At 38.4% G+C, this 26,699-nt stretch overlaps 1 protein-coding gene across 1 annotated transcript in view; it reads right to left on the reverse strand.

Annotated features, from left to right (window-relative positions):
* The window catches only part of LOC128646842 (uncharacterized protein DDB_G0290685-like), a 327,554-nt gene extending 301,845 nt beyond the window's left edge, over positions 1-25,709 (reverse strand). Inside the window, exon 1 of the mRNA XM_053699642.1 lies at positions 25,628-25,709. The gene's annotated coding sequence lies outside the window, so the exon portion shown is untranslated. The remainder of the gene's footprint in view (positions 1-25,627) is intronic.
* Positions 25,710-26,699: the final 990 nt, after the last annotated feature.

Consider the following 26,699-nt stretch of genomic DNA (forward strand, 5'->3'; position numbering starts at 1 on the left):
CCCATGTCCACACCTCCAGCACCGCTTAGATTTGTTTTTATATAGTTTATTTAGTTTCACTGGAGAGAAATACCATCTATGTAAAAGCTTTATATTGATTTCCTGCAGGGATAGAGATATAGAGGTTTTAGGAATGTTTTGGTATATTATGGAGCTCGTCTGAGGGAGTATTATTACACCTAGTTCATCCTCCCACTTTTCCATGAATGGGTGGGTGTGACCCGGTGGAATTTGAGTCAATATTTTATAAATTAGCGATAAGGTGTGGGTTAAAGGAGGGGTTGCATCGCATAGCTGCTCGAAATTGGTAAGTGGTCTGAGCAAGTTCCCTTTTTGTTTATGTTGTGATATATGGTAGTGAGTTCTGGTATATTGGTACCAATTGCAAAATAAGCTATATCCCTTACCAATTAGGTCCTCTCTCTGTAAGAGCTTTTCGTTTGATGAGATGTAATGAATCGGGATGTCTCTGTAGTGTGTAAGTGGGAGTTCATCTGAATTGCTTATGTCTAATTTAAATTGTTCAGATTCTATGATAGAAGTTAATGGAGAGGGTTTTGATGACACATATGGGTTAGATATTATCGTAGCATCCCAGATTTTATATGTTTCTGATGTTAATGATATGGTGTACATTTCCGAATTTACTTGGACTCCTTTGATCAATGAATTCTGTCTAATTTTAGTGGCTAGGGTTTCAATAAAGAAAGCAAATAAAAGTGGGGAGAGGGGGCAACCCTGGTGAGTTCCATTTTTAATTTCAAAAGGGGGGGATAATGTGCCATTAATTATCAATTTGGCAGTGGGTTTAGTGTAAAGTGCAAATATTCTATCCGTTATTTTAGGACCTAGTCCCATAAACCCCAGGGTAGCCCTCAAGAAGTCCCAGCCAACACGGTCAAAGGCCTTTTCTGCGTCTATGGACAACAATATTCCCGGAACATTTTCATCCTGCATATGTTGGATTAAATTTAAGGCCCTGACCGTGTTGTCCTTTGCCTCCCTCTTAGGAACAAATCCCACCTGGTCCCGATGTATTAAGATTGGTAATATTGAGTTTAGTCTGATAGCCAGAACCTTCGCATATATTTTAGCATCTGTGTTTATTAAGGAAATAGGTCTGTAGTGGGCAGGGGAATCTAACAATTTTCTAGGCTTAGGGAGAAGAGTAATATGGGCTTCCAATGATCTGGGAGAGAATTGCTTAGTTTCGTCAATATGATTAAAATACGTGGAGATGTGTGGAAGTAGTTCTTCCTTAAACGTTTTATAATATTGGTTACAAAAGCCATCAGGGCCAGGTGCCTTATTCGATGGAAGATCCTTAACCACCTTTTTTATTTTTTCCAAAGATATGGGTTCTTCTAGATGGGACTGTTGGTCCTCCGTTAAGCTAGGGAGATTAAGTGATGCTAGATAAGAATTTATGTCTTTTAATTTGTCTTCCTGATAGGAAATGTTGTGAACCCTATCGTTATTAAGGTTATAAAGTTCTTTAAAGTATTTGTGAAATACCTTAGTTATGGCTTGTGTAGATTGGTGCGTTATATTGTTTTTATCCCTTATACTTAGAATATAGTTTTTCTGTTGTTTTATCCTCAAATATCTCGCCAGGGATCTACCTGATTTATTCTGACCTTCATAATTACATTGCTGGAGACATAGAGCTTGCTTTTTATGTTCTTTATTTATAAGGGAGGCTAGTTTATCTTTTTTTTTTTGGATGATTAATAGTAAATCGTGGTTAGTGGGGTGTATTTTGTGCTGGTTTTCCAGGGACTCTATTGAGGAAATGATATTTGCAGTATATTTGCGCCTTTTTTTATTAATGGATGCCTTGATAAACATGAGTTCCCCCCGTATCACGCATTTATGGGCCTCCCACAACGATGACGGAGAAACCCCGTTAATATTATTATTTGAAAAATAATCCGTAATGGCTAAGGAGATTTGTTGCGCTATACCTGGGTCTGATAACATCTGGGTATCTAATCTCCAAACATAATCGTGAATAGGTTTGGAAGGCCAGCATAATTCTCCCATTACCGATGCGTGATCTGACCAAGTTATAGGAGTGATATGGGTAGACCTGAATAGGGAAAGGCCAGTAACATCCGTGAATATGTAGTCGATACGCGAGTATTGTTTATATGGGAATGAGAAAAAAGTGTAATCCTCCCTATCTGGGTGGTGCAATCTCCATAGGTCTTTTACTGTTAGTTTTTTAAAAGTATTTAGAGTCTGTGTTATTTGTGATTGGGGAACCGATGAGCGCGCTGCTGAGCAATCTTTTAGTGGGTTTAATGGCATATTTAGGTCACCGCACATTATTAAAATTCCCTTTTTGTGTTCGGGTATAAGGTTAGCTAGTTGTTTAACCCCTTAATGACAACTGACATACCAGGTACGTCATGCAAAAACTAACAGTTAATGACAATGGACGTACCTGGTACGTCAGTTGTCTAACAGAGTGCTGGAAGCGATCACAAATGCTTCCAGCAGCTCTGAGGGTATTGCAGTGATGCCTCGATATGGAGGCATCCTGCAATACCACTTTACAAGCCTCCGATGCAGAGAGAGCCACTCTGTGGCCCTCTCTGCACCGGTAGCGATGGTGCTAGTGTCCGGGTGTGAGGGTGCGCGTGCGCGTGCACGATGCGCGTGCGCGCGCACAAGGGGTGGGTGTGCACGTGAACATGCATGGGCGCATGCACGTGCATGGGCGCGTGTGCACGTGCGCACATTAGCCACACTGACACCAATGAATGAGGGCAGAAAGGGAGAAAAAGGTAAAAAAAATGTTTTAAATATAAAAGGATCTGGGAGGGGGAGGGGTGGGGGTATTGTGGGGGGGCTGCTACACTACAGAAATAGTTTTAAAGTTAAAAATAAAATAAAAATACTTTTTGGGGGTTTTTTGGGGCCAAACTGGGTACTGGCAGACAGCTGCCAGTACCCAAGATGGCGGTAATTAGGTAGGGGAGAGGGTTAGAGAGCTGGAGAGGGGATCAGGGAGGTTGGGGCTAAGGCAGGGGTCCATCACAGCTAAAATATTTTATTATTTTTATTTAAAAAAAAAAAAAAAAACTTTTTTATTTAGTACTGGCAGACTTTCTGCCAGTACTTAAGATGGCGGGAACAATTGTGGGGTGGGGGAGGGAAGAGAGCTGTTTGGGAGGGATCAGGGGGTGGGATGTGTCAGGTGGGAGGCTGATCTCTAAAATTAACCCTGCAAGCTCCCTACAAGCTACCTAATTTAACCCCTTCACTGCTGGGCATAATTAACGTGTGGTGCGCAGCAGCATTTAGCGGCCTTCTAATTACCAAAAAGCAACGCCAAAGCCATATAATTCTGCTATTTCTGAACAAAGGGGATCCCAGAGAAGCTTTTACAACAATTTCTGCCATAATAGCACAAGCTGTTTGTAAATCATTTCAGTGAGAAACCTAAAATTGTGAAAAATGTAAAGTTTTTTTTTTATTTGCTCGCATTTGGCGGTGAAATGGTGGCATAAAATATACCAAAATGGGCCTAGATCAATACTTGGGGTTGTCTACTACACTACACTAAAGCTAAAATTAACCCTACAAGCTCCCTAATTAACCCCTTCACTCCTGGGCATAAAACACGTGTGGTGCGCAGCGGCATTTAGCGGCCTTCTAATTACCAAAAAGCAACCCCAAAGCCATATAAGTCTGCTATTTCTGAAAAAAGGGGATCCCAGAGAAGCATTTACAACCATTTGTGCCATAATTGCAGAAGCTGTTTGTAAATAATTTCAGTGGGAAACCTAAAGTTTGTGACAAATTTTGTGAAAAAGTGAACTTTTTTTTTTTTTGATCGCATTTGGCGGTGAAATGGTGGCATGAAATATACCAAAATGGGCTTATATCAATACTTTGGGTTGTCTTCTAAAAAAATATATATACATGTCAAGGGATATTCAGGTATTCCTGACAGATATCAGGGTTCCAATGTAACTAGCGCTAATTTTGAAAAAAAGTGGTTTGGAAATAGCGAAGTGCTTCTTGTATTTATTGCCCCATAAATTGCAAAAAAAGCAAAGAACGTGTAAACATTGGGTATTTCTAAACTCAGGACAAAATTTAGAAACTATTTAGCATGGGTGTTTTTTGGTGATTGTAGTTATGTAACAGATTTTGGGGGTCAAAGTTAGAAAAAGTGTGTTTTTTTCCATTTTTTCCTCATATTTTATTATTTTTTTTTTAGTAATTATAAGACATGATGAAAATAATGGTATCTTTAGAAAGTCCATTTAATGGCGAGAAAAACGGTATATAATATGTGTGGGTACAGTAAATGAGTAAGAGGAAAATTACAGCTAAACACAAACACTGCAGAAATGTAAAAATAGCCATTGTCATTAAGGGTAAGAAAATTGAAAAATGGTCCGGTCATTAAGGGGTTAATAAAAGTAGATTGCTTGGTATTTGGGGTATAGAAAGAGACCAAAGTAATCGGTCTGCCGTACAAGAGTCCTACCACTATAAGGTATCTACCCTGTTTGTCTCTCAAGACTTCAATGTCCCGAAATGGGACATTTTGTTTTAATTAGAATACCCACTCCATGCTTTTTAGATCTTATATGGGATGCATAGTAGCTAATTCCAAACCTTTGCTTGAATGTATTGGGTTCTTTTCCTCTACGGAAATGGGTCTCTTGTATGAATATTAAATCTGATTTATTTCTATGAAAGTCTCTAAGGGCTTGTGATCTTTTATTAGGTATATTTAGACCCTGTGCATTAATAGATTGTATTTTTAGTGTATTTGAGGATGGTTTTTTGGGAGAAGATTCAGACATGAAAAATCAACATGTGATCCCTAGGGTTTTTATGTGAGCCGATGGCTGGGCAGAAGTAGGAGTAATTTCTAGTTTTTGCCTGATATGAGCATTGCAGCATGGAAAGAAGAGAAGTAAGAAAGAAAAAGAACAGTTTAAAAACATTTTAAACATAAACACGTTCAAAAACAATATGATATTTTGCTGAGGAAGCTATTCCCTCCCAACGGTCTTTTTCAAAGGCATAGAAATAAATAACATAAAAGACCGCAATTGCCAGTAGGTCTAAACATGTATATATGATTCTATCTGAGAATATATATTTCAATATTTTTCTCTGCCCAGAGGGGCCTAGAATTTGAAACTATTTATCAACGATTAAACTCTAGTAACTTTTCTTTATACAGTATTATAACTCAACTGTGATAACATAATATTTCACTTCTATGATTGTGTTCATATAACAATACGTACACCTTGGTATAGAATTACAAATACTTTGCCCTTTACAATATATGGTCTTTGCATGCATAGGTATACAACAATATAATTTGAAATAAAACCAACATATACGACCTGTATTATTAGGTAGCAGGGCTTTTAGACATCTTCTACAGTGAAAAGGAGAGCATTCCTCCCCAGTACATGAACAAAGTTCACTTATTTGTATTGTCCTGAGTGCGAGTTCTGGACACTCTATTCCACAACGACCTGCGAGGTTTGGGCTAGTGAGTTGAAGACAATCCCGTGCTTGTCATTTCCTTGTTCAGAGGGGTCTCAAATGTGAGATTGAGGCCCTTAGCTAGAGTGTCCAAGTCCTCCATGTCTTTATACATGTAGGTCTTCCCATCTTTATGTACCAAAAGGCTAAATGGGAAACTCCATCTATATTTTATATTATGTTCTTGTAAGGTAGTTGTAATGAATCGTAGTGATCTTCTCCTTTCGATAGTTGCAGGGCATAAATCCTGATAGATTTGTAGACTGTGTCCTTGAAAAGTTATTGATCTGTGGGTTCTTGCTTGCTTCCAAATCGCCTCCTTTTGTTGAAAGATGACAAATTTCAAAATAACATCCCTAGGAGGATTCGGTGGGGTAGGCTTTGGTCTTAAAGCCCGATGGGCTCTCTCAATTGATGCTTCAGAGAGATCTAAGTTAGGCTCTAGATGTTTAAAGAGCCTGAGACGATAATCTGTGAGAGTGTCCTGGTTGATCATCTCAGGTATACCCCTTATCCTCAGATTGCTGCGACGGCCACTGTTGTCTAAATCCTCCACTTTAAGTTGTAAGGAATGGACTAGTGAGGTCTGACAATTCAAGTGTTGCGTATTTTCACTGACCATGCTTTCCAAGTGCTCCTGACCCTCTTCTATATATTCAATTTTAGAATTCAAGTCATTCATATCCTTTCTGAGGGATGAGATCTCACCTTTTAAAAAGGATTTAAAGTCGGCGATGTCATTCTTTGATGGAAGTAAAGCTATGTTTTGGTGTATCTGTGTCAGTGTAGCTTGTGGCAATAGGGTATCTACTTCTGAGGTTGCGGGCTCCATTGTTTAAATTTGTGCAGCTGTATTTAAGTTATTAACAATCGGCTAGATTTAGAGTTTTGTTGGTAACGACCCGCGTAGCTAACGCTGGCTTTTTTCTGGCCGCACCTCTAAAATAACTCTGGTATTGAGAGTCCACAGAATGGCTGCGTTAGGCTCCAAAAAGGGAGCGTAGAGCATAATTTAACGCTACTGCAACTCTCGATACCAGAGTTGCTTACGGACGCGGCCAGCCTCAAAAACGTGCTCGTGCACGATTCCCCCATAGAAAACAATGGGGCTGTTTGAGCTGAAAAAAAACCTAACACCTGCAAAAAAGCCGCGTTCAGCTCCTAACGCAGCCCCATTGTTTGCTATGGGGAAACACTTCCTACGTCTGCACCTAACACCCTAACATGTACCCCGAGTCTAAACACCCCTAACCTTACACTTATTAACCCCTAATCTGCCGCCCCCGCTATCGCTGACCCCTGCATATTATTATTAACCCCTAATCTGCCGCTCCGTAAACCGCCGCTACTTACATTATCCCTATGTACCCCTAATCTGCTGCCCTAACATCGCCGACCCCTATATTATATTTATTAACCCCTAATCTGCCCCCCTCAACGTCGCCTCCACCTGCCTACACTTATTAACCCCTAATCTGCCGAGCGGACCACACCGCTACTATAATAAAGTTATTAACCCCTAATCCGTCTCACTAACCCTATAATAAATAGTATTAACCCCTAATCTGCCCTCCCTAACATCGCCGACACCTAACTTCAATTATTAACCCCTAATCTGCCGACTGGAGCTCACCGCTATTCTAATAAATGTATTAACCCCTAAAGCTAAGTCTAACCCTAACACTAACACCCCCCTAAGTTAAATATAATTTTAATCTAACAAAATTAATTAACTCTTATTAAATAAATTATTCCTATTTAAAGCTAAATACTTACCTGTAAAATAAATCCTAATATAGCTACAATATAAATTATAATTACATTATAGCTATTTTAGGATTAATATTTATTTTACAGGCAACTTTGTAATTATTTTAACCAGGTACAATAGCTATTAAATAGTTAAGAACTATCTAATAGCTAAAATAGTTAAAATAATTACAAATTTACCTGTAAAATAAATCCTAACCTAAGTTACAATTAAACCTAACACTACACTATCAATAAATAAATTAAATAAAATACCTATAATTATCTACAATTAAACCTAACACTACACTATCAATAAATAAATTAAATACAATTCCTACAAATAAATACAATGAAATAAACTAACTAAAGTACAAAAAATAGAAAAGAACTAAGTTACAAAAAATAAAAAAATATTTACAAACATTAGAAATATATTACAACAATTTTAAACTAATTACACCTACTCTAAGCCCCCTAATAAAATAACAAAGCCCCCCAAAAGAAAAAAATGCCCTACCCTATTCTAAATTACTAAAGTTCAAAGCTCTTTTACCTTACCAGCCCTGAACAGGGCCCTTTGCGGGGCATGCCCCAAGAAGTTCAGCTCTTTTGCCTGTAAAAAAAAACATACAATACCCCCCCCCAACATTACAACCCACCACCCACATACCCCTAATCTAACCCAAACCCCCCTTAAATAAACCTAACACTAAGCCCCTGAAGATCTTCCTACCTTATCTTCACCATACCAGGTTCACCGATCGGTCCAGAAGAGCTCCTCCGATGTCCTGATCCAAGCCCAAGCGGGGGGCTGAAGATGTCCATGATCCGGTAGAAGTCTTCATCCAAGCGGGGCAGAAGAGGTCTTCCATCCGATTGAAGTCTTCATCCAAGCGGCATCTTCTATCGTCATCCATCCGGAGCGGAGCGGCAGCATCCTGAAGACCTCCGACGCGGAACATCCATCCTGGCCGATGACTGAACGATGAATGACGGTTCCTTTAAATGACGTCATCCAAGATGGCGTCCCTCGAATTCCGATTGGCTGATAGGATTATATCAGCCAATCGGAATTAAGGTAGGAATATTCTGATTGGCTGATGGAATCAGCCAATCAGAATCAAGTTCAATCCGATTGGCTGATCCAATCAGCCAATCAGATTGAGCTCGCATTCTATTGGCTGTTCCGATCAGCCAATAGAATGCGAGCTCAATCTGATTGGCTGATTGGATCAGCCAATCGGATTGAACTTGATTCTGATTGGCTGATTCCATCAGCAAATCAGAATATTCCTACCTTAATTCCGATTGGCTGATAGAATCCTATCAGCCAATCGGAATTCGAGGGACGCCATCTTGGATGACGTCATTTAAAGGAACCGTCATTCGTCGCTTAGTCGTCGGCCAGGATGGATGTTCCGCGTCGGAGGTCTTCAGGATGCTGCCGCTCCGCTCCGGATGGATGACGATAGAAGATGCCGCTTGGATGAAGACTTCAATCGGATGGAAGACCTCTTCTGCCCCGCTTGGATGAAGACTTCTACCGGATCATGGACATCTTCAGCCCCCCGCTTGGGCTTGGATCAGGACATCGGAGGAGCTCTTCTGGACCGATCGGTGAACCTGGTATGGTGAAGATAAGGTAGGAAGATCTTCAGGGGCTTAGTGTTAGGTTTATTTAAGGGGGGTTTGGGTTAGATTAGGGGTATGTGGGTGGTGGGTTGTAATGTTGGGGGGGGTATTGTATGTTTTTTTTTACAGGCAAAAGAGCTGAACTTCTTGGGGCATGCCCCGCAAAGGGCCCTGTTCAGGGCTGGTAAGGTAAAAGAGCTTTGAACTTTAGTAATTTAGAATAGGGTAGGGCATTTTTTTATTTTGGGGGGCTTTGTTATTTTATTAGGGGGCTTAGAGTAGGTGTAATTAGTTTAAAATTGTTGTAATATATTTCTAATGTTTGTAAATATTTTTTTATTTTTTGTAACTTAGTTCTTTTTTATTTTTTGTACTTTAGTTAGTTTATTTCATTGTATTTATTTGTAGGAATTGTATTTAATTTATTTATTGATAGTGTAGTGTTAGGTTTAATTGTAGATAATTATAGGTATTTTATTTAATTTATTTATTGATAGTGTAGTGTTAGGTTTAATTGTAACTTAGGTTAGGATTTATTTTACAGGTAAATTTGTAATTATTTTAACTATTTTAGCTATTAAATAGTTCTTAACTATTTAATAGCTATTGTACCTGGTTAAAATAATTACAAAGTTGCCTGTAAAATAAATATTAATCCTAAAATAGCTATAATGTAATTATAATTTATCTTGTAGCTATATTAGGATTTATTTTACAGGTAAGTATTTAGCTTTAAATAGGAATAATTTATTTAATAAGAGTTAATTAATTTCGTTAGATTAAAATTATATTTAACTTAGGGGGGTGTTAGTGTTAGGGTTAGACTTAGCTTTAGGGGTTAATACATTTATTAGAATAGCGGTGAGCTCCAGTCGGCAGATTAGGGGTTAATAATTGAAGTTAGGTGTCGGCGATGTTAGGGAGGGCAGATTAGGGGTTAATACTATTTATTATAGGGTTAGTGAGGCGGATTAGGGGTTAATAACTTTATTATAGTAGTGGTGCGGTCCGCTCGGCAGATTAGGGGTTAATAAGTGTAGGCAGGTGGAGGCTATGTTGAGGGGGGCAGATTAGGGGTTAATAAATATAATATAGGGGTCGGCGGTGTTAGGGGCAGCAGATTAGGGGTACATAAGGATAACTTAAGTAGCGGCGCTTTGCGGTCGGCAGATTAGGGGTTAATTATTGTAGGTAGTTGGCGGCGACGTTGTGGGGGGCAGATTAGGGGTTAATAAATATAATACAGGGGTCGGCGGTGTTAGGGGCAGCAGATTAGGGGTACATAAGTATAACGTAGGTGGCGGTCGGCAGATTAGGGGTTAAAAAAATTTAATAGAGTGGCGGCGATGTGGGGGGACCTCGGTTTAGGGGTACATAGGTAGTTTATGGGTGTTAGTGTACTTTAGAGCACAGTAGTTAAGAGCTTTATGAACCAGCGTTAGCCCAAAAAGCTCTTAACTCCTGGGTTTTTTCTGCGGCTGGAGTTTTGTCGTTAGATTTCTAACGCTCACTTCAGCCACGACTCTAAATACCGGAGTTAGAAAGATCCCATTGAAAAGATAGGATACGCAATTTACGTAAGGGGATCTGCGGTATGGAAAAGTCGCGGCTGAAAAGTGAGCGTTAGACCCTTTTTTGAATGACTCCAAATACCGGCGGTAGCCTAAAACCAGCGTTAGGAGCCTCTAACGCTGGTTTTCACGGCTACCGCCAAACTCTAAATCTAGGCCAATATCTTTTCCTTTGGGTTTAAAAAATGAGCTGACTGGAGTAGTAGAAGTGATAGTTGAAGATTTACTGGCTCTTGCTGATTTTCTTGTTGCCATATGACTATCCACAGCGTCTGTGGGACTGGTCTATAACAGCTCAGTGCCTATGTATTTAATGGTGATCTCTAGGGATCGTGTGTAAATACTCGATATTTTAGTTTTAACAAATAGCCCTAGATGGTGATTGCCAAAGCCAGTATTGCATGTGTACTTCCTGTGGCTCCTTTCACATGTTGATTCTAGTATGTTATGCTTGTTTTACTGCACCGGTTTCTAGTATTTAGAATTATATCACCACAGGGTGTAAGTGTCCCAAAAAGGCTGCCTAATGCTGGCTCGCCGCCACTAGAGAGTGAGTGATTTGGCGTTACTTTTATATAACTTGTCCCATAATAAAATCAATAAAGCTTACTGTATATGGTGATACGGATTTGCTTTCTATTTTCTTTGCTGCACCACGGCAGAAGAATGTAGAACGTGTGTTCTCTGTCAAATGTGTCTGGGTTATGTCTGGAGTGAGCTGTTAGTCGGTTTATCCTTACCGCTATCGCCGAGTACTGCAATTTTTTTTTTTTTTCCAGTCCGGTTGGTAGTTTTGCCCAAATATATTCCAAGGGCAGATCTTCATATAGCTGCGGTTACGATGTCTCTGGTAGGCAGACAAGATGGCGCCCGTTATTTTCCTTAGGAGCGCTTCACATAAGTGGCTATCGCTGTCCCAAATTTTTCCCAAATAGTTTCTAACTTACATGCGGCAAGTGCGGAGTCCTTAATGAAGGTGCCTAAAACTTTTTTAAGTCAGAATAGGGCATTTATTATACCGTTAGGTAGGGAATGGCCACGGAGCTCTTTCACTGTGCAACCATGTGCCTGCACGGTTACGCCCCACCTCCCTAAATTTTTTAGTTTTTATGTCTTCCTAAAAGATTTTTAGGAGTATGACGTATATACAGCAAACCACATAAGCACAAGTGACTGCACCTTTAAAAATAAAGGAGAGACTGTCCCTTTAATAAAAGAAAGGAAAGAGACGTAGAGGAATGCTCTTTAAAGGATATAAAAAGGAAACATTGTGGACACAGGCTCATCTTTAAAAAAACATACCAGCTGAAACACATTGAGGATGATGAGCAGCCTTTGGAGGCTTTGCTTTGAGCATTGAACACTGTTTCAATCCGAACACAGTGTAGAATATATCAATAATGAATTGGATTATAAAAGTGTAATACTTATGAGCGCTCTGAGTATATAGAGTAAAAGCTGTTTTATAAGTGCAAGAAGATTTATCGGCTATTACGTTTTTATTCCTTGCAACTCCTGGAATCTTCTCCTCCGATTGGGTCCCTGAGGACCAAGTGATCAGAAGCCAACGTTTGTGGCATCTGAACTCACAAATAAGATTGAAAGGCTGAAAAGATCAAGGTATCGCTCCTAGAGAAGAAGTTCATAGAGGAAGCAGAGAAATCAGAAATATATAGATTTTGGATCCCGGTGATTTACTTTTGGGTAACAGACAGCAGAGTGGCTGTACAATTATATCTGTTTATGTGAATACCAGATAGGCAAATTTGAGCCTTATACGAGCACAAACTGAACTGTTTTATCATGAAACATTTTACAAGCGGGACAGTCACATAGGTTGCTATAACTTGTTCTCTCTCTGTGAAGTAGATTCTGAATGATGTTAAACTTAAACGAGTATTATCTTATTTTACAATTATAAACATCCCACTGGTGGTGACTAGGAATAGTAATATATGCCTTGTAAGCTAAGAGGTTTTTATATGTTTAACAAATAAATCTTTATTTTTGTGTTATAGCTGGCTCTTAAGAGTGCACTCTTTATTTGTTGCATTTTATTTAAAGAGACGTGAGGGTACACCTCTGATCAAGGGTTGCTTGCTATATATTTTTAAAGGGTTTTAGATTGTATTTTTGTATCTTTTCAAGCCATCTCTCTCCATCTTATTTTTTTATTTTTTTTAAATGTTCCTCTTTTATGATTTACTATTTATTTACTATTTTAACTGGTTGTGTAGGAACAATATTTTCTTAATCTTAACATTTTTATTCATATTTGCCAACAGTCCCTGATTTCCAGGGACAATGCCTGGATTTTGTTGTATGGAAATGTCCCCTACAGGAGGTTTGGAGGGCTGCATCTGAGCTGGGGCATGTGTGACACAAGTTAATGGGGAGTAGCTGCCTGTTAGGCTGTGCATGCAGCAAGTACTCTTCAGAGCAGGTCTTGGCATGGGCTCCTTGCTACACCTTTTGTGAGTGATCGATGTCTAAACTGCCACAAATCAGAAGAAAAAACACTTACAAACAGTTACTCTACACTAGGTAAGGAACTGTGCTTATTTGTTGTAAAAGAGGAGGGATTACTTGGCTACTTCTATAGATAATTTATTGCTTACATTTTTGCATTATTTAGTCTGACATTAATCTTCATTATTTAGCCCTCTCTATCATCTGCAGCTTACTGATTTTATCATGAGTTTTAAGCATACATCACTTCCTACACACAATACAAAACTATGAAAATTGCTATTAGCCTATATAATACAAAAATCCATTTGCCCCAACAGCTCACCCAGTCCAGTGCTGCGCATAATCACACGGGAAGCGTTTGCTGTGTCTCTCCACACTGCAGCCTAGCTCCTCCCCTGCACCTCATTCCTCAGATTGTCATTAGGAGTCAAGGATAATTTAGGAAGCATTGCTGGTGGCAATTAAGACAGTGGAACTAAGATAATTTTGTGTCACTTCAGTTCTGTGTGTCTTTCAGCACTTCACTAGTGTAATATATAGGGACGTGTTAATAAAGAAGAGCTGGACAGTTAAAAATAATTGATTAGGAGATGTTTTATATTTGATTATAACTTTATTGCAATAGTGCCAGAATGTTTATATTTTTATGGTATTTTGAATGAATTAATGACTGTTAATAGTAAAAGTTTTGAAAATATATGTGCACATGTATTATTTATTTATATTTGACACTGAAATACATTTTAACTAGTGATGTCCGGGATATGAAAAATTACTTCAAATGATGAAATTGAAAGTTGACAGGACTGCTCTTTCTTTGGTTTGGAGATGTCTGTATTTGCAATACCATTTTGTCTAGGAAGCTTTACCTTTTATTAAAATGGTATACATAAATATTTTTTGTATTGTTGTGTTATTAACCCTCTACTGGCAATACAGTTATATACAATTTGGTGTGTATGTATGTATATACTGTATATCATATTATTTAAATATAATTAACTCTTACTGGAATATTATTATTATTATTATTATTAAAAGGGTTCACATATTCTGCCTAATTTTGATGCTGTGTTTTACCAATAACCATATGCCCAGAATGTGTTCCAGAGACTGGCATTGTCAATATTGTGGTATAGGTATAAGAGCTTGGTGCTCTATGGTTTATTTATTATTTGTAAAACAGAAAATGACATGTGCTTGCATCTTTTTGTTAATAAAGTAAATCCTGTCCCTTGCTAATGGGTTAATAGAGGAGACAATACATTAGCTAAAGACCTAGGGTTTCTCTGAAAGGGTGATAAACTAAAAAAATGTTCTATTAAGCATACACATATACAGAACTTTCACCAAAACTATTTAACTTAATACAGGGAATAAAAGGAAATACAGAACTGATTTCTGAAGGTTTATAGTTCACTAGGGTTAATAAGGACGACTGCCACAGCTGTGATGGTGATAAGATACGTAACTCAACAGCATGAAAACACAAAGTAGTTTTATTCAAGAGAGGAGCATCCATAATACAACTCCAATGATTTTTGCCAGAGAAAGAAGGCTCCTAGTTTACTTTAATAAAGTGATTATTTTACTCACAAAACAATTTCCACAAGAAATAAATTCTACTCTTTAAAAATGTCATCCTTCTCCTCCTTTTCCTGCCCTGAACAATCTATCTGCCACTATAATTCCACCCTTATATCCGCCCTTGACAATCTCGCCCCTCTTACCACTGCTCGGAAATCACACACTCATCCCCAGCCCTGGCAAACTCCTCTGACACGGTACCTACGCAGATGTTCCCGTACTGCTGAACGGCACTGGAGAAAATCACGGAGTTCAGCTGATTTTCTTCATTACAAATTCATCTTGAACTCCTACTATTCTGCCCTTAATCTCCACAAGCAACACTACTTCTCCACTCTTATCTCTAATCTTTCTTCAAACCCAAAACGTCTGTTCTCCACTTTCAATATTCTTCTCCTCCGCCCTCCCCCACTTCCTAATACAACTTCTCTGTCAGCTCAAGACTTTGCCAGTCACTTCATTAACAAAATTGACTCCATCCCACATGAAATCAGCTCTCAACATAATTCCATTCTCCCCCCCTCCCTCAAATACTCAACCACAACCCTCATAACCTGAAACTTAGTTCATTCTCCCCTGTTACTGAGGAAAAAGTTTCGGCACTTATACTGCACTCTCACCTCACTACCTGTCCACTTGACCCTATCCCCTCACAGCTACTCCCCTCCCTCTCTGCTACCCTTACCCCTATACTAACACACATTTTCAACCTCTCCCTTTAGCACTGGTACATTTCCCTCATCGATGAAACATGCACTGGTCACACCTATCCTCAAAAAACCTTCCCTTGATCCTACCTCCCCATCCAACTACCGCCCTATTTCCCTCCTCCCTCTTGCTTCAAAGCTTCTCGAAAAACTAGTATATGCACGCCTATACCATTTCCTTACGTTAAACTCCCTTCTTGACCCGCTGCAATCTGGATTTCGTCCCTATCACTCCACAGAGACAGCTACTGTTAAGGTCACCAACAAACTACTTACAGCTAAATCTAAAGGCCACGTCTCTCTGCTTATCCTCCTTGATCTGTCCGCAGCCTTTGACACTGTCGACCACCCTCTTTTGCTCCAAACCCTCCAATCCTTCGGCAACTGTGACACAACCCTTTCATGGCTCTCTTCCTACCTATCAAACCGTACCTTCAGTGTGGCCTTCTCTGGGGCCTCCTCTGCCCCGTCACCACTTTCTGTCGGAGTACCGCAAGGCTCTGTCCTCGGTCCCCTTCTCTTCTCAATCTATACGTCATCACTAGGTTCCCTAATTAAGTCCCACGGTTTCCAATATCATTTGTATGCCAATGACACCCAAATCTACTTCTCTGCACCAGACCTATCTCCTTCCTTGCTAACCCGTGTCACTAACTGTCTTTCTCACATCTCTTCCTGGATGTCCTCTCACTACCTCAAGCTAAATCTCTCCAAAACTGAGCTCCTCATTTTCCCCCCTTCTTCCAAAATCTCCACCCCCAATATCTCTATAACTGTCGACAACTCCATCATTACCCCTACCCCGCATGCCCGATGTCTCGGGGTCACATTTGACTCAGATCTTTCCTTCACTCCTCACATTCAGTCCATGGCTAAAGCCTGCCGCTTCCACCTTAAAAACATCTCTAAAATTAGACACTTCCTTACACAAGACACAACTAAGATTTTAATCCACTCTCTCATTCTTTCCCGCCTTGATTACTGCAACTCTGTCCTCTCTGGTCTCCCCACCTGCCGCCTAGCTCCTTTACAATCCATAATGAATGCCTCTGCCAGACTCATCTTCCTTACACGTCGCTCTTCATCTGCTGCACCTCTCTGCCACTCCCTTCACTGGCTTCCTCTTGCCTCTAGGATCAAACACAAAACTCTCACTCTTACATACAAAGCCCTCAACTGCACCGCTCCCCCCTACATCTCAGACCTTGTCTCCAGATACTCTCCCTCCCGTCCCCTTCGCTCTGCTCATGACCTCCTACTCTCCTCCTCTCTTGTCACCTCATCACACTCCCGTTTACAGGACTTCTCCAGACTGGCTCCCATCTTGTGGAAATCTCTGCCTCGCTCCACAAGACTCTCTTCTAGTTTTAAAAGCTTCAAGTGCTCCCTAAAGACTCTACTGTTCAGGGATGCATACAACCTATGCTAACCTTTCCTCATACCAGTTCCTCTCCTCCATTGCTATCCCCGGAACCCCCTTAGCATGTAAGCCTAAATGTCCAGCTGTTTGTAGATCACCTTCTTAAGAGCTGACTACAAAAGTGCAACTCTTGGCAGGGCCCTCTACCCATTTGATCCCTATAATTGTTTTGTTGTACTCCCCCTTTGCTTATAGCGCTGCGGAATCTGTTGGCGCTCTACAAATAACCGATAATAAATAAATAAATAAATGTACTTGTCTAAGTGAAATCATAATCACTTATAATGAAACATCCCATTCATTAGCCAGAATCAGACTTTCCACTGAAGTTTAAAAATATATTAAAAAAATAACCAGATTTTTCTTCTTCCCAGAATCCATAGGCAGCTGTGTTTTGTGAACCATAAGGAGCAGCGTGTTGCCTCCTAACCAAGCCCCAAAGTTTTAGGAGAATACCGTCAGCTACCTACTCCAGCTTGCTCCTGTTTGTGTAAAGGGTCTTTTCATATGCAAAAGAAGGGGGAGGGGGGAGTGTCTTATTTCCCATTTGCAGTGGGCTTTCCATCTACCTTTTCAACAGAGTTAAATTGAGAGCTTCTAAGTAAGTTTTTAAACAGTTTTATACTGGATTTTTATATCAGTATCTGTGCATCTTATTCTTTATAGTAGTGTCTATTACATGCAGTTATATGAAAATTGATGTATACTGTCCATTTAATGGTAAAAATATGTTTTAAAGAAGCTTAGGAACAGCATTATAAGGAAGTGATAAAATATTACAATGATCCAGTACTACCAACAGACTATAACAGCAGTATAGATAAACTATAAACCTAGTACAGATGCATGATAGTGACTTCCTGTAATTGAAGAAAAAGTAATGATCAATAACACATTTTGATTACATTTTAACTAGTGATGTCCGGGATATGAAAAATTACTTCAAATGATGAAATTGAAAGTTGACAGGACTGCTCTTTCTTTGGTTTGGAGATGTCTGTATTTGCAATACCATTTTGTCTAGGAAGCTTTACCTTTTATTAAAATGGTATACATAAATATTTTTTGTATTGTTGTGTTATTAACCCTCTACTGGCAATACAGTTATATACAATTTGGTGTGTATGTATGTATATACTGTATATCGTATTATTTAAATATAATTAACTCTTACTGGAATATTATTATTATTATTATTAAAAGGGTTCACATATTCTGCCTAATTTTGATGCTGTGTTTTACCAATAACCATATGCCCAGAATGTGTTCCAGAGACTGGCATTGTCAATATTGTGGTATAGGTATAAGAGCTTGGTGCTCTATGGTTTATTTATTATTTGTAAAACAGAAAATGACATGTGCTTGCATCTTTTTGTTAATAAAGTAAATCCTGTCCCTTGCTAATGGGTTAATAGAGGAGACAATACATTAGCTAAAGACCTAGGGTTTCTCTGAAAGGGTGATAAACTAAAAAAATGTTCTATTAAGCATACACATATACAGAACTTTCACCAAAACTATTTAACTTAATACAGGGAATAAAAGGAAATACAGAACTGATTTCTGAAGGTTTATAGTTCACTAGGGTTAATAAGGACGACTGCCACAGCTGTGATGGTGATAAGATACGTAACTCAACAGCATGAAAACACAAAGTAGTTTTATTCAAGAGAGGAGCATCCATAATACAACTCCAATGATTTTTGCCAGAGAAAGAAGGCTCCTAGTTTACTTTAATAAAGTGATTATTTTACTCACAAAACAATTTCCACAAGAAATAAATTCTACTCTTTAAAAATGTCATCCTTCTCCTCCTTTTCCTGCCCTGAACAATCTATCTGCCACTATAATTCCACCCTTATATCCGCCCTTGACAATCTCGCCCCTCTTACCACTGCTCGGAAATCACACACTCATCCCCAGCCCTGGCAAACTCCTCTGACACGGTACCTACGCAGATGTTCCCGTACTGCTGAACGGCACTGGAGAAAATCACGGAGTTCAGCTGATTTTCTTCATTACAAATTCATCTTGAACTCCTACTATTCTGCCCTTAATCTCCACAAGCAACACTACTTCTCCACTCTTATCTCTAATCTTTCTTCAAACCCAAAACGTCTGTTCTCCACTTTCAATATTCTTCTCCTCCGCCCCCCCCCACTTCCTAATACAACTTCTCTGTCAGCTCAAGACTTTGCCAGTCACTTCATTAACAAAATTGACTCCATCCAACATGAAATCAGCTCTCAACATAATTCCATTCTCTCCCCCCCCCCTCAAATACTCTCACTCAACCACAACCCTCATAACCTGAAACTTAGTTCATTCTCCCCTGTTACTGAGGAAGAAGTTTCGGCACTTATACTGCGCTCTCACCTCACTACCTGTCCCCTTGACCCTATCCCCTCACAGCTACTCCCCTCCCTCTCTGCTACCCTTACCCCTATACTAACACACATTTTCAACCTCTCCCTCAGCACTGGTACATTTCCCTCATCGATGAAACATGCACTGGTCACACCTATCCTCAAAAAACCTTCCCTTGATCCTACCTCCCCATCCAACTACTGCCCTATTTCCCTCCTCCCTCTTGCTTCAAAGCTTCTCGAAAAACTAGTATATGCACGCCTATACCATTTCCTTACGTTAAACTCCCTTCTTGACCCGCTGCAATCTGGATTTCGTCCCTATCACTCCACAGAGACAGCTACTGTTAAGGTCACCAACAAACTACTTACAGCTAAATCTAAAGGCCACGTCTCTCTGCTTATCCTCCTTGATCTGTCCGCAGCCTTTGACACTGTCGACCACCCTCTTTTGCTCCAAACCCTCCAATCCTTCGGCATCTGTGACACAACCCTTTCATGGCTCTCTTCCTACCTATCAAACTGTACCTTCAGTGTAGCCTTCTCTGGGGCCTCCTCTGCCCCGTCACCACTTTCTGTCGGAGTACCGCAAGGCTCTGTCCTCGGTCCCCTTCTCTTCTCAATCTATACGTCATCACTAGGTTCCCTAATTAAGTCCCACGGTTTCCAATATCATTTGTATGCCAATGACACCCAAATCTACTTCTCTGCACCAGACCTATCTCCTTCCTTGCTAACCTGTGTCACTAACTGTCTTTCTCACATCTCTTCCTGGATGTCCTCTCACTACCTCAAGCTAAATCTCTCCAAAACTGAGCTCCTCATTTTCCCCCCTTCTTCCAAAATCTCCACCCCCAATATCTCTATAACTGTCGACAACTCCATCATTACCCCTACCCCGCATGCCCGATGTCTCGGGGTCACATTTGACTCAGATCTTTCCTTCACTCCTCACATTCAGTCCTTGGCTAAAGCCTGCCGCTTCCACCTTAAAAACATCTCTAAAATTAGACACTTCCTTACACAAGACACAACTAAGATTTTAATCCACTTTCTCATTCTTTCCCGCCTTGATTACTGCAACTCTGTCCTCTCTGGTCTCCCCACCTGCCGCCTAGCTCCTTTACAATCCATAATGAATGCCTCTGCCAGACTCATCTTCCTTACACGTCGCTCTTCATCTGCTGCACCTCTCTGCCACTCCCTTCACTGGCTTCTTCTTGCCTCTAGGATCAAACACAAAACTCTCACTCTTACATACAAAGCCCTCAACTGCACCGCTCCCCCCTACATCTCAGACCTTGTCTCCAGATACTCTCCCTCCCGTCCCCTTCGCTCTGCTCATGACCTCCTACTCTCCTCCTCTCTTGTCACCTCATCACACTCCCGTTTACAGGACTTCTCCAGACTGGCTCCCATCTTGTGGAACTCTCTGCCTCGCTCCACAAGACTCTCTTCTAGTTTTAAAAGCTTCAAGTGCTCCCTAAAGACTCTACTGTTCAGGGATGCATACAACCTACGCTAACCTTTCCTAATACCAGTTCCTCTCCTCCATTGCTATCCCCGGAACCCCCTTAGCATGTAAGCCTAAAAGTCCAGCTGTTTGTAGATCACCTTCTTAAGAGCTGACTACAACAGTGCAACTCTTGGCAGGGCCCTCTACCCATTTGATCCCTATAATTGTTTTGTTGTACTCCCCCTTTGCTTATAGCGCTGCAGAATCTGTTGGCGCTCTAAAATAACCGATAATAAATAAATAAATGTACTTGTCTAACTGAAATCATAATCACTTATAATGAAACATCCCATTCATTAGCCAGAATCAGACTTTCCACTGAAGTTTAAAAATATATTAAAAAAATAACCAGATTTTTCTTCTTCCCAGAATCCATAGGCAGCTGTGTTTTGTGAACCATAAGGAGCAGCGTGTTGCCTCCTAACCAAGCCCCAAAGTTTTAGGAGAATACCGTCAGCTACCTACTCCAGCTTGCTCCTGTTTGTGTAAAGGGTCTTTTCATATGCAAAAGAAGGGGGAGGGGGGGAGTGTCTTATTTCCCATTTGCAGTGGGCTTTCCATCTACCTTTTCAACAGAGTTAAATTGAGAGCTTCTAAGTAAGTTTTTAAACAGTTTTATACTGGATTTTTATATCAGTATCTGTGCATCTTATTCTTTATAGTAGTGTCTATTACATGCAGTTATATGAAAATTGATGTATACTGTCCATTTAATGGTAAAAATATGTTTTAAAGAAGCTTGGGAACAGCATTATAAGGATGTGATAAAATATTACAATGATCCAGTACTACCAACAGACTATAACAGCAGTATAGATAAACTATAAACCTAGTACAGATGCATGATAGTGACTTCCTGTAATTGAAGAAAAAGTAATGATCAATAACACATTTTGATTACATTTGTTTGCTATAAATCCAATGAGTGCATATTATTGTGCATATATAATACAGTATAGCTTTTTTCCCTTTTTTATAAGGCTGTGCTTCTTTGTGTCTGTGTGTGAGTGTGTGTGTATTTGAGTCTTTCTATGTGAGTGCCTTTGATTGTTTTTCTGTCTTTAAATGTGTGTGTGTGTCACAGGATTGTTTCTGTGTGTCTTGTGATTTTTTTTAGTGTGTGTATTTCTGAGTGTTTATTAGTGAGTAAATGCTTCTGAGTCTCTGAGTATTTCTGTTTGTCTATGAGTGTGTGTGTGCCTTTGAAAGTTTCTGTTTATGTGTGTCTGAGTGTTTCTGCAGACTTTTAAGTATCCAACAAGTGTACATCTACAAGGTTCATATTTGTGTTTATCTGACTCTGATACTAGCCAGTACTTCACCAACCTCTGACTTCACCGCCTGTGACTGGTCGGAGTATAATATGTAAATTTATTTTTCAAAGTTTCATTAGTTGTTTAAATATTGAAAAAATAAGTATAAAGTTTTAGTGTTTATAAAACAATGGGAGCTGCCATTTTGTAAGTTAGGTTACCATCTCTGTTGTGGCCAATTAGAGACAGTTATAAATAGGTCACTAGAGTGTGCAGCCAATGGCCGTGTGGAATATTACAGTGTTCTGCACTTCCATTTTAACAGGAACTGAAAAGCTCACAATTTCATAAAGGATTTACAGGAAAACTGACAAAATAAATAATGAAAGTACAGTATATTGCAGAGGGTTTTTTTTTATATGATTTATCATTTTGTATTACCATCTCAAAGTGCTTAATGTCCCTTTAAGGGTGTATAGGACATTAGGGAATTTAAATATTGAAAGTAATCATATTTTATTTTTTCAAGATTATTCTTATGAAACATCTAAAAAAAAAAAGTCTCCTTTCTGGTTCCAATTTTTGAAGGAGAGTCAGTGAAGTCAGTGAAGTGAGGGTAAATGACACATTTGGTTAGAGCTATAAGGAATGCTGTGTAATCAGTGCTGTTTATATCATGGCTTGTGGCATTTTTATTTGTGGGTTGTTTTTTGTTCTTCTCTCTCCATATCCAATATGTACTGGCAAATATTTAACAAGTCTGTGTTTTATATATTATTTTATGTGGATGGACAGGTACATTGTTAAATGGGGGGACGGATTAAGATCCATACGGCTAGATTACAAGTTTTTGTCGGTAATGGTGTGCGGTGCTAACAAGCCTTTTTTTCTTACTGCTCACTTAAGACAACGCTGGTATTATGAGTTTTCTGCAAGCCGGCGTTAGCCTCAGAAAAGTGAGCGTTGAGCAAAATTTAGCTCCACATCTCACCTCAATACCAGCGTTGCTTAAGTCAGCGGTGAGCTGGCTAAACGTGCTTGTGCACGATTTCCCCATAGGAAACAATGGGGCTGAGATGGCTGAAAAAAAAAAAACCTGCAAACCTGCAAAAAAGCAGCGTTCAGCTCTAAACGCAGCCCCATTGATTCCTATGGGAAAATAAAAAATATGTCTACACCTAACACCCTAACATGAACCCCGAGTCTAAACACCCCTAATCTTACACTTATTAACCCCTAATCTGCCGCCCCCGACATCGTCACCTCCTGCATTATATTATTAACCCCTAATCTGCCGCTCCGGACACCGCCACCACCTACATTATACTTATTAATCCCTAATCTGTTGCCCCCAACATCGCCAACACCTACATTATAGCTATTAACCCCTAATCTGACGCCCCCAACGTCGCCGCAACCTAACTACAATTATTAACCCCTTATCTGCCACCCCCAACGTCGCCACCACTATAATAAAGTTATTAACCCCTAAACCTAAGTCTAACCCTAACCCCCCCTAATTTAAATATAATTTAAAATAATCTAAATAAAATTACTATTATTCCTATTTAAAACTAAATACTTACCTATAAAATAAACCCTAAGCTAGCTACAATATAACTAATAGTTACATTGTAGATATCTCAGGATTTATTTTTATTTTACAGGCAACTTTGTATTTATTTTAACTAGGTACAATAGCTATTAAATAGTTATTAACTATTTAATAACTACCTAGCTAAAATAAATACAAATTTACCTGTAAAATAAATCCTAACCTAAGTTACAATTACACCTAACACTACACTATCATTAAATTAATTCCCTAAACTAACTACAATTAAGTACAATTAAATTAAATAAACTAAAGTACGAAAAACAACAAACACTAAATTACAGAAAATAAAAAAATAATTACAATTTTTTAAAACGAATTACACCAATACAATACATTGAAAAATCAGAAGTGCTCTGGGAGGCATCAAAAGCTGTTTTGCGTGGAGAGAGTATTGCTTACTTAAGTAAAATTTTAAAAAAGAATAAATATTGGGAACTTCAAGCTTCAAATGAATTGATAAATGCATTTAATGCATATCTAAAAACACAAAATAAATCAAATTGGGATAAATATTGCCTGAGAAGAAAAGAACAAGATATGTTTCTTTTAAAACAAACTGTTACTCAAAATATTGGATGTAGATCCAGATTCTATAGATATGGAAATTAAAAGGCAAATTTCTTGTTAATCACACTAAATTGCAGAAGAGAATTTTTTTATAAGAGCAGTCTATTTAGAAGGGAAAATATTTACTAATTTGAAGGAAATAAATATGATATTTAGAAATTATTTTGAGACTCTATATTCAGATATAAAATTACCACATATTACGTAAGAACAGTTCAATGTAATTAATAATCCAATAACTTTAGATAAAATAAAATCTTTTATTACCATATAGTTTGCAGGACAGGAGATACAGGCATACCTCAGAGATATTGCGCGTTTGGTTCAAGAACACCACAATATAGCAATAAAGTGAGTCACACCAATTTTTTTGTTTCCTAGTGCATATAAAAATGATATTTACCCTATCATGTAGTCTATAAAGTGTGTAATAGCATTGTCTAACATAAAACAAAAAACAAAAAAACTAATTACATACCTTAATTAAAAAATACTTTTTTTCTAAAAAATACTAACTATCATCTTAGCCTTCAGTGAGTCACAATCATTTTGCTGGTAGTGTGTGTATAAGTTTGTCTATAAATATATATTTTTATTATACTTTATTTATAAAGCGCCAACATATTCTGCAGCGCTGTGTATACATGGGTATTTATGTGTTTATATGTGTTTATATGTGTATACATGGGTATTTATGTGTTTATATGTGTTTATATGTGTATACATGGTATTTATGTGTTTATATGTGTTTATATGTGTATACATGGGTATTTATGTGTTTATATGTGTATATATGTTGGGAAAATAAAACAGATAGACTTGCTCTAGACAGGGATGCCACAAACCTTCAATATGTAAAAAGAGCAATATCTACAAAGAGCAATAAAATGAGGTACGCCTGTATTAGGGTCATGCATCTCATCTGACTTTTAATTTGAATATTTCTATTTTTTACATAAACATTTTATATATTTATAAAAGAATCCCATAGTATAATTTATGTTATTGTTTACAAAAGTGTAATATTTAATACTATATTATATTAAAATCTAAAAACATTCTTGTAAAGAGCAACATATTAGGTTAAATGTACTTAACTTTTTTTTTACAAATTTATAAAAAAATATCCTGAGCTGAAAATGAACAAAAACCTAACTTTTCTGCATATATAGTTTGTTTGCAAAATTTGCATTGCTTTGCATTCCAGGGACATAGCCTTAGTATGTTTATCTTATCCTCCCTGACGTGACTAGGTACAGACAGATTTACATAAGCCCCTAAACTGATCAAGCAATACCTATAGAATTTCAGAGTTAAAATACAGGAAAAGCAGGCACATTAAAGGAAGCACAGTGCATCGCTTTTTACTCATTTATTGAGCATTTTATTGAAGGATTTCATTTTGTGTTTAATATCACTTTAAGTAGGAGCCTCTAAAATTTTAAAAGACAATAGTTTGTATAATCTACTAAACTACTAACTTGAGATCTACCAGTTTAATATTTTGTGAAGAGACAGACATTACATCTATTTCTGACTTAATAAAAGTTTTTGAATATTTTACATTTTTAACTTGAGATCACAGAAATGGTTGCAGTTTTTCCTGAATGTGGCACAGTTTTAAACCCCAGCAGACTCACCTGTGCAGAGCAGTACGAGGATAAACACTTGTATCAGCAACATTCTGCTCACCACACGCAGCTCTGTGTACGGAGAAAGGACTTTAACCTGACTGTGGTTTATTTCACAATAAGCATCTTCCTTTTTGTTCACAGATTGGGGTAGTGTTATTCCACCAATGAAATGAGTCAACTGATCCTATGAATATGAGTCTATAACAAGCCCATCTACCTACTGGCTATGCCTTGCTTTTAAGCTTTTATGATTAAAGGGACATTATACACTAGATTTTTCTTTCCATAACTGTTTTGTAGATGATCCATTTATATATCCCATACAGTTTTTTTTTTTTTTTAAGTTTTGCTTATTTTTAAATAACATTGCGCTGATTTTCAGACTCCGAACCAAGCCCCAAAGTTTTAGGAGAATACCAACGTATACCTACTCCAGCTTGCTCCTGTTTGTGTAAAGAGTCTTTTCATATGCAAAGGATGGGGGGAGTGTCTGCTATTTCCCACTTGCAGTGGTTGTTCCAGCTAACCGTTTTAACAGAGCTAAACTGGGAGCTTATAAGTAAGTTTTTAAACGGTTTTATACTGGATTTTTAGATCAGTATCTGTGCATATTATTCTTTATAGTAGTGTCTTTTACTTGCAGTTATATGAAAATTGGTGTATACTGTCAATTTAATGCATTTTCCTATATGATAAACTTATATTATAACATGCTTAACCTAAGGACCAGATTATCTACTGCTCACTATAATATTGTTACGCTGTAAAGCTATCAGCATCGCCTATAGAAAGTGCGTGTGTGATGTAATAAAGTGTTTGAAATCATGTGTGAAAGTTATTTCTCAGATAGGCAGGACAGTAGCCTTCACTGTGTGATGCAAACGTTATCTTCTATTTGTAATAATGCAAATCACTCATAAAATGGTCCTTTTGCTGGTTTATCTGTTAAATATCAGGTGTTTGGGGAACGTGTCAAATAATAATAAGAGTTTACTTGTGGGAAATTAACCTCTTCAATTCCAAAATGATAGCTAAACTTGCAAATACATTAAATAATACAAACCCAATTACCAAAAAG

The sequence above is a fragment of the Bombina bombina genome, chromosome 2 (assembly GCF_027579735.1).
Source record: "Bombina bombina isolate aBomBom1 chromosome 2, aBomBom1.pri, whole genome shotgun sequence".
In the NCBI taxonomy this organism is placed as follows: Eukaryota; Metazoa; Chordata; class Amphibia; order Anura; family Bombinatoridae; genus Bombina; species Bombina bombina.